Source organism: Sinocyclocheilus anshuiensis, unplaced genomic scaffold (assembly GCF_001515605.1).
Source record: "Sinocyclocheilus anshuiensis isolate Anshui unplaced genomic scaffold, SAMN03320099.WGS_v1.1 scaffold2209, whole genome shotgun sequence".
In the NCBI taxonomy this organism is placed as follows: domain Eukaryota; kingdom Metazoa; phylum Chordata; class Actinopteri; order Cypriniformes; family Cyprinidae; genus Sinocyclocheilus; species Sinocyclocheilus anshuiensis.
In genome coordinates, this window is record NW_015552728.1 from 57,396 (window position 1) to 66,934 (window position 9,539).

Genomic DNA, 9,539 nt, shown 5'->3' on the forward strand with positions numbered 1-9,539 from the left:
TGTGTGTGTAAAATAGTATATCAGTCTGGCGAGTAAACAAAAAAATTTACTAGCCAATGGCGATTATATTGCCAAGGTGTGCGTAGAGGGTTGACAGAAGAAAAAAACTAATTCAGGTTTAAAACAACTTGAGAGTGAGTAAATGATGGTATAAAAATAAAACACTATGACAGAATTAATAGACAGATGACAGAATTTTCTTTTTTTTGGGTGAACTATTATTTTAATGCTAATAAAACAACAAAACAGAAAAATCACTCACTGCTCATGACTGATTAACTTTAATACAGTTGCTTTAAAAAATGTGTAATTGATGTATATAGTGTTTTATTTTAATATTTATTCATTCAGTTTCTTGAATGTTACTGCTAAATACTGTACCTGAAAAATAAAGCACTGTTTGTGTAATTTGTAAATTCAAGTATTGGGAAATTAGTTTGGCTGTACTGCTCATGCAAATTGCAAAATGTAAAACCAACATGACAAAGAATAGTGATAAAATCGTGAATCTTGATATTCCTGAATAAAATGGTCATATGATATTTTTGCCATATCGCCCACCCCTAACTTGCGCTACAACTGTTTGGCCTGTGCTACAAAACTTTCAACTTCTGTAGCACCAATGCTATATGCAAAAAAAGTTAACGTACAGCCCTGCTATGAATATATAACTGATCAAATTGAATGCCTTGTTGCTTGATTTTACTGTTCTGTTTTTTTGTGATTGACTTTGTACCTTCAAATAAAACATTTTTCAATTATTCTTTAAAAAGGTTGTTTAAAATAAATAAGAATTTTTAATAAAACATGATGTGAGCTTAATGGGAACAGGGGTGTGCTTAAAGGGTACAAACATGTACCCATTAAGCACAGCCAGACTTTTTGCATTTAATGATGTATATCTTAAAGGTGCAATAGGTGATTGTCTTCAGAAACATTTTTTGTTATGCTGGTTGAAAGTCTCTTCACATCCCGATAGCAATCATTACGTTAAGTAGTCTAAATGTATTTGTCTGTATTTATATATTCTGTGGAAGGCGTAGGATCAAGAAATGTTCGCCCAATCAAAACGCTCGCTTTTTAATTGGCTTTCCTACCTGCCTGTCACCGTATGTATTAGCATACCTCTGCGCACCGGGTTTGCGCAGACAGGATACGTCATCAGCGCGTTCACGCACGCTGTGCAGACAGAGCGAGAATGGCAGACAAACATCAACAACCCGATCTTCCTTCCTGGTATTGTATTACTTTTAAAGTTTTCTCACTGGTGAATGACAACATGATGTTAGGGCTGCATGATTAATCGAATGCGATTGTCATGCGCATTTTGATAGTAATGCCGGTTCTGTAATCAGCAGAAAATTATCATCACGGGCTTTCAGATGGCATCATCATCACGTGCTTTCAGATGGAGCAGAATCTACTACACATAGTAGTACTACACATAGTCCCCAGTGACTTCCATAGTATTTTTTCCTACTATCAAAATCAATGGGGACCAAATTCTTCAAAATATAATTTTGTGTTCAGCATAGGGGTGTGCGATATATATCGTCTGCGATAATATCGTAATTGTTGTTTTAATGATGTGCGATTTGACGTTATCACTATTTTGCCAAAAATCAAACAAAACACTCCTACAGAGTCCCGCGAAGTCTAGTAGATTAGACTAGTGCGCGCACGCATTTAGACTGTGTTCTTTCACTGCGTGATTCAGTCTGTTAAAATGCATTTAGATTGATCACAAAATTGAAGATATAGGGGCAGAAAATGTATATATTTATATCATTTCATATAGTAAATCAATATCACACAAAGAGTGCCGTTTTTTTCCTCCAAAATTTAGCATGATTACATACAGATTTTGTTTACTTTCATTTTAGACATAACCAACTGTGTTTATATGTAAACCTTGTGTGTTTTTGACAGTATTAGACGCAAAATCAATCAGACGCGAAAGACAACTTAGTCTAGTAATCAGGCGCTGTTTGACAGGCTCTTGTGCGCTCGCTTCAGATGTACGCACTCGGAAAAAGCGCAGGTCAGAAAAGAACGTGAATTAAATGTTTAACCATCAAGGCTTTAAAGCAGATGCAAATAATGCACTTTTGTGATTGTGAATAAGTGCAGTGTCCCGTGAGGTAACTCAACTGCAGAGTTAACATTTGATGTGAATGTATGTGGCGTTGTACAGTAGGCTATATTGAGATGGAGGCGCCAGAACTGCAGCTGATAGAATGTGCTCTGTAGCGTGATACTACGATACTTCTTCAAAAGCAGATCGTGGCGTGGAGACATTTTAATCGTCCACAATCAAAAATAGTCATATCACACGCCTCTAACTACCAAGTATAATCAATCTCACACACACAAACAAGCACAACGAAATCACTTCACACTATTAAGCGGCTGTGTTATGAACATGCAAAACTGTATGTGCTACAGTGGTAAATTTATTCATCGCACAGACCAGTTTTTTCATAGCATGTGCGACATATATGTGCGACACTGTACAGCCCTGCATAGTGAAGTGTCATTCAAACACATTGCAACATCTAGACTAGTCCATGTTCAGCTAAGTAGCACATATTAAAAAATCAAATAAAACAAACCAATTAGGGCTGGACGATATGGCCAAAATTCATATCACAATTAGGGCTGCACGATTAATCGAATGCGATTGTCATGCGCATTTTGTTAGTAAAGCCGGTTCTGTAATCAGCAGTAAATCATCATCACGTGCTTTCAGATGGAGCAGCATTTACTACACAGAGCCGTAGTTCACTGACAAGTTACACAAAAAAATCGCAGATGATTTTATTGCGCGATTATGAAATCGAAGAAATCGTTCGCGATAATGACAGCTGTTTGCATAGCTTCTCAGTGAACTATGGCTCTGTGAAGTAAATGCTGCTCCATCTGAAAGCATGTGAAAATACCACATTTAATAACATATTTTTACTCCAAACTCACTTCATAACGTCAGTCGAGTGTTTGAAATAAATCCTTCTGTGAGATGATGTGGCTTCTTACACAGAATAAAGACAGAGCGAGAATGGCGGACAAACATCAACAATCCGATCTTCCGTCCTGGTATTGTAGTACTTTTAAAGTTTTCTCTCCGGTGAATGACACATGATGTAGCCCAGCGGTTAATCCAGTCCTCGCACCAGCTCGTTAGAAGTGAGCTACGTGCATGAACTGTTTTTTGATTGATATGATCCCTACACAGTGTTCATTAAGGCTGTCAAAATGACTGAAAAACTAAATTCGAATTTTCTACTTAAATATTATAAAAATTTGAATTATATTCGAATTTAAAAGGCATAATTTCTGTTAGGGGGAAAAAAGCTTTTGGCTTCTCTCCTGAGGCCACAAAGTGCAGCGCTGCTTTGTTTACAGCGGAAACCAAGGAAATGCGTAAAGCGCCACCTGCTGGCAGAGAATGAATCTGCGTCTCATTCAGCTTGTCTGCTGTTTCTCTTTCATGCAGATATTTTTTATGTAGGCCTATAGTTTCACAAAACTGAAGACAAAATCATTCTGTTTTTGCTTCAAATTTCAAAATTATTCAATCTAATTTAGATTAAAAACTGCTCATGATGCATGTATGCAGCATCTTTGTTTGAATCATGATTAAAATGCAGTGGTTGCCTCTAATTTTAAATGGCTACAGATACAGACTGTAATAAAGCAGATAAACATATTTGTTCATGTACTCATATTTTCTTGTCTCTTGCTTTAATTAAAAAAAATATGTTAAATATGTCGGCTATCAGAATCAGCTTACTCGCTTCTAAAACATTAGCAATCAGAATTGTCCATGAAAGATCGATGCATCACAAACAAGAAATGCCGGGCCAAGTGTGTGGCAAAGAATTCAGGATCAGGTTCAATTGTTGAAGCTTTTAATCATCAGGATGTTGCCTTCGAACTGGTTGTCTTTAAAATACAAATCTTGTGCAATCCCAGGCTATCCGTAATCTGTTATTAATTTAATTCGTTTAAATTAAAACTGGAATATAATTTAATTTCATTCACATGTGTTTCATAAACGCATAATCCTTTATGGATTACAATCCGCCATCAAATTGATACATTTAATTATTCCAGCTGCTGTGAGAAAAGGCTATAAACGATCGGCCACCTGCAGGATCCTCACATGCGATAGCCTAGTAGCCGGGACAACTTCTTTATGTTTACAGATGTGACGTAATGACGCAGTGCCATGCTCGAATTTCCAGTGAAAACCTACCCGTACCACTCAAACTAGAAAACATTATTATAAACTAACCGTTGTGAGTCGGGCTAAAGTCAGGCGATAGTTTTGAATACTGGCTGGTTATGTACTTGCTCAAATATTGCTTTTGGATAATTTTTAACCAAAAAAAGTTACGGACTGCAGCTTTAATCATTTAAAATAAAATGAAATATTTTTGTGTGATTAATATTTTATTTTAACAACTTTTTGTATTGAAACCAATATCTTGTGCACTAAAAATGTCTCAACGTAGATTTTGGTGAGCTTAATAGGGACGTTTACCCTACATGAACTGCAATAACACATTAATAAGATGCTTTTCATTTTACAAAGTATAAAATAAACAAGATCTTTTCAAGGATATTTAGGCTATACTGAAATTTTTTGTTTTGTTTTGTTTAGATCTATTTATTGCATGCACATAAGGTAGAGAATAAATACGTGTCTTTCTAAACAAGGAGAAACAAGGTGAAAGCACTGTTCTGGTTTTAAGGCCAATTCACACTGCACCAACAGACATGTTCATTGTGTCTGTTGGCGTTGATCGGCACTTGTTATTTTTGCCCACTGAACATGTTGAATCGCCATTTGTTGGGTCTTGGAGTGTCGGAAAGGTGACTGTACTCAGTCAGCTGTCGGTGTTGGTCTGCGTCTGTCGGTGCAGTGTGAACCGCCTCAATAACCACCTCAAAACAGGCACATCTGACCTGCCTCTTCCTCAGACACATCCAATGGCACTGAAGCGCCACACATGCTGTAGGTTAGCAGTTACCAGTTTTCACTGAACTTACAAAATAACTGTATGATGATGTATGCCGTTACTGTGATAAAATAACTCATACTGTGAGATGAGATTTAGTCACACAGGCTGTCCTAACCAACACACATCCAGAACTCATGTTCATGTGTTCCACAAGCCCTACATTTGCAATGCAAAGAGTTTTCACTTACGCAAACTTTCACTTTCATTACGCAAACTTATCAGAACCAAACCAGCATCATTTTAAATTCAGGTTTTTATCTCTAATTACACCAACTTAAAAATAATAATTAGTTGAATAGCTCTAGACCCTCTATAAGCATTGAGCATGCTGGTGAGAGACTTACAGTTCCACTAACAACTCTAAAAGCACTGTGGAAAAAAGAAAATAAACTATCTCAGCTAATGAAAACAATTGAAAATGAGCAACAGAATGCAGCTATTAAATAAACTAAACACGTCCAGTTGCTTGAAAACAACTGAAATTCCAACAGACATTCCAGGATGAGCTCAATGAATAAAAATCGTCTCAGACCAACTAACGAACGAACATCTCAGCTTACAGGTGATGGCCATGTCATGACATGAAGGGTTAGAATTTTACACTCCTTGTATATCAGATTTCTAGATATCTGACTGATTGGCTCGTAAGGTATCAATAATGCAGGACCAAGGATAGTTTATTCCAGAAACCGGCTTGTTTCATTGCTTTTAAATTTTCATCTGACATTGCCAGGGTTAGCAGCAGCTGTGGAGATCCCATGTTAAACTGACTACTATATGATCTCTCACTGTAGCTCAGATTAGTGCTGTCAAAAGCACCGGTACTTCGGTACCAAGTCAATACTTAAATTTAAAAAACGTAACAATAGCAGCCTTTTCCACAGTACCATAGTACCAGAGTAACGACCCAAGGACAGGCGGCGCACGTATTTGTGTGAGTGTCTGTGAAGAGCATATACGTTTCAATTTACAATGTGTTTGTAAAATGTTTGTAAAATGATTAAGCCAATCATGTGTTTGTTGATATGTATGGCCAATCAGAGGCGTGTAAGTCAGAATCGCCAGAGCGTGTTCAGCTTGAGCTCTGCACTCTCACGAAAAGTTTCGCTATAACCAACAAAGTATAAACACAATGTAAAATAAAGATTCATTGTGCACTGTAGACAAATTTTTGATTATAACAGGAGTTTTCACTCAGTCAGTGAGCTTGTGCTGATATCAGCTTCACTGATTATAAGGGAGCGTATAACCCATTCATAATGTGAATAAAAGTTTTATTTTTCATGCTAAGTACACACTGCAAAGTTTCAGGAGTGACGACTGTATTAAGATGTGGTACTGAATCTGAAATTGTGATGTTTGACATATGTAGCAACGGACGGGACAAAACCAATCTGATGTGTAGAATGTGCAGAATAGATCTGTGCATTAAAGTCCGCATGAAGCTGCTGCCGACTCTATTTCAGTATAGTGACGTATTTCCAACTGAAATGGAATAGAGTGGTGGAACTATGACATCACTTTGAGGGCAGAAACACAGAAGCGAGCTGGCATTTTAGCACTGCCGGTTGCATCGTCTCAGAGTCAATGGGTTTTCTGAATGGGAGTTTGGTTAAATCCCCTAAAATAAGGTCTGTGGTTAACACAAGCTCAAAATACTTTCACATGTTATTTTACGACACAAAACACACTAGTTACACCCCACTCGTGATTTTTTAAAAACTGTTACGTTTCTTGAAAAAGACAGTTGCTAACAAGTTGCTAAATGGGACTACAGGCGTTGTCGGGGACATTAAACGTCATCACGCCGAACAGTTGATCAATTTATAGTATTTTCCAATTGTAGTATAATTAGTACAATTAATTGTAGGAATAACCAATTAATAGTTTCCCGCATTTTATATTGTTGTTTGACAATGTTTTTTGCTTTGCCCCAAAATGCAACCACAAGTCTTCAGATTGAAGATGCTCGTTTCCTACTGATGCGGAGACTCTGGGTTCGTACCATAAACTCATATTGCGATTATTCCATGTAAACACCACATTTACAATAATCCAAAAGCCTATGGAAAAATCCTATTAGCATTTTGGGGAGGGAACCAGTGTGATGCTAACAGCCGATCGGCCTGCAAAGTGACGTCATAGTTCCCCCACTCTATACTGAATAGAGGGCAGGGTTTTATTTTTGCGCTCACTGGCAGCAAACTAACGGTTGGAGGGGTGTGGATAAGCATATTCTGCCAAAGCCATCAAACTGACGTCATCAACAGCATTACAATATTTTTTTGCCATGGTACCAAAATTGGTACCGAAAACCGTGGGATTCAGTACTGGTGTTGGTACCAACCACTGACATGTAGGCAGTGACAACACTATGCTAAACTCTTTCATTTTATTTATTATTTGAAGGTTAAGTGCCACTAATGTTGTGTTTTTGTAATGTTAAAAGGTAAATAAAGGAGTTAATATTAGTATTATTGTTTTCTTTGCTTTTCTACCTTGGTATCGACTTGGGTCTCGAGTATCGTGTAGGCTACATTTGGTGGTATCAGTACCGACTACTAGATTTTGGGTATCCTTACATTCTTAGCTCAGATAAACAATGCTATCTCTTAGCAACATGTAGATTTGTGGACATTTAATCAGGGGACGTGACTGTCCAAGATGGACACTGTTTCAGTTAAAACAACAATGCACGGTTTCTTCTCAGCGCTAGCCAACATCAGCATCCTTCACCTGTATACCCAGTCTGAAGGTGTTACAGGCTTTATATACAACAGCAAAATAAATCCCCAATCTAACATCCAGCCTCACACTGAAATGTCCTTCAAAGACTGCAAAAATAAAAATAAATCAATCAAAACAAACATCTCCAAGGTAATGCGTTCAGATAGCTCCCATTAATGAAGGCAATGAAGTGTATGTTGACGGTTAAAACGATCATCAAGCAAATTCCAGCTCATGTAACAACCTTACAATATATGAGACAAGCATCAAAACACAACACTGACGCACAGATAAACATCCAGCAACTTTACACGCAAAGATGAAGTCACGTTTCTACTCCAATGTGAGACTTATGTAATGACCCAGTGCTCATATGCCCATCATCAACGTAATCATCTATTACGGACATAAGGATGACATACAATCAAATGAAATAAGAATTTGTCCAAACATAATCTCAAAACCAGCACGTTATTACACCAGTCACCTTCCTTTACCAAAATCCATTATGTAATGATAACATCATCATACATGTGTTAATAAGTCATTACATCACTAAATAACTCATTTATCCACTCAAAAAAAAAAATCAACATTAATTAATAAACGTTTAAACACAGACATGAGCATGAGGTCGTTATATTTATGTTACATACCTGATGTCAATTCCTCCTCACGGAAAGCCTTCTTATTTAGATGCCTCTTCCTTCTTTCACGACAATTTGATATATTTCGTTATCAATAAATGAGTAAATAAATAAGTCAATGTTTTGGTGTAAAATCCTCCTGATGTCCTTCGTGTTAGCTCGCCGGCTAATGTCTTCAGATGTGATCAACAGAACAGATTTAATACGATTAAACTACACTGTCCACAGACCGTCTGTGTTTCAAAACGTGTACTTTAAAAGCCTGATAATAATGTTAAGATTTCAATGACTATTTCCGCTAGTTTGATCTGCTAAACCTCTTTTACTCGTCTAGTGTGGATGCTAAAGCTGATGCTAATCACACAAACAGATCTCACAAACCTGCGTTAAAAATATTGTCAGATTTAAAAAAACAATAAACATAAGAAGCTGAGAACACATTCTCTGGCTTATTTCGTTGTTAAATTTAAGTGCTAAATAATGGCCAGATATAAGCGGTTATGATCTCGTCTCGTCCGTGCAGCTCTGATGGCTGATCCCGAGAAAATAAAGCATTTAATCTAGCGAATAAAATCATAAAAATATCGATTCGCTCCTTTATCCTAGTCTTTAACTTTATCAAACCCTGCTGTATCTGTCACTAACAGAGCATTTATATGATATTCGAGACACTCTCACCTAACTTGGCCTCTCTTTCTTCTATTATGTTCTTTCTATTATAATAAAGCTCATTACATAAAGATACAATCTCGTTTTATAAACACTAACAAATGAATATATCCGACTAGCTAGTGCGTTAATCCGCGTTTAAAGCCTTTTTCTAGTTAAAGCACACTGACTGTGTGTATGCGCCTGAGAGAGATTGAAACAGTAGAACAAACTGACAGCAGCATCACATAACACTGCCCTCTACTGACAGAGCCTCTGCACAACATACAGCTGTCCAGATTCACCAAGCAGCTCATCTCATCGGCTATGATCAGTGTTGGGCAGTAAATAGTTACTAGTAACTAGTTACAGTACCCTGTTGAAAAAACCAACATATGCTGGTTAGGTATGTTTTGAAGCTGGGGTGCTGCTTTGAGCTGGTCCTTTCCTGGTTTATGCTGGTCCTTTGCTGGTTTGAGCTGGTCCTTTGCTG

The 9,539-nt window shown here is 37.2% G+C and overlaps 1 protein-coding gene across 1 annotated transcript in view; it reads right to left on the reverse strand.

Moving 5' to 3' along the window:
* Positions 1-9,287, reverse strand: part of ip6k1 (inositol hexakisphosphate kinase 1) — a 52,551-nt gene extending 43,264 nt beyond the window's left edge. The window contains exon 1 of the mRNA XM_016459544.1: positions 8,408-9,287. The gene's annotated coding sequence lies outside the window, so the exon portion shown is untranslated. The remainder of the gene's footprint in view (positions 1-8,407) is intronic.
* Between the last annotated feature and the right edge of the window lie 252 nt (positions 9,288-9,539).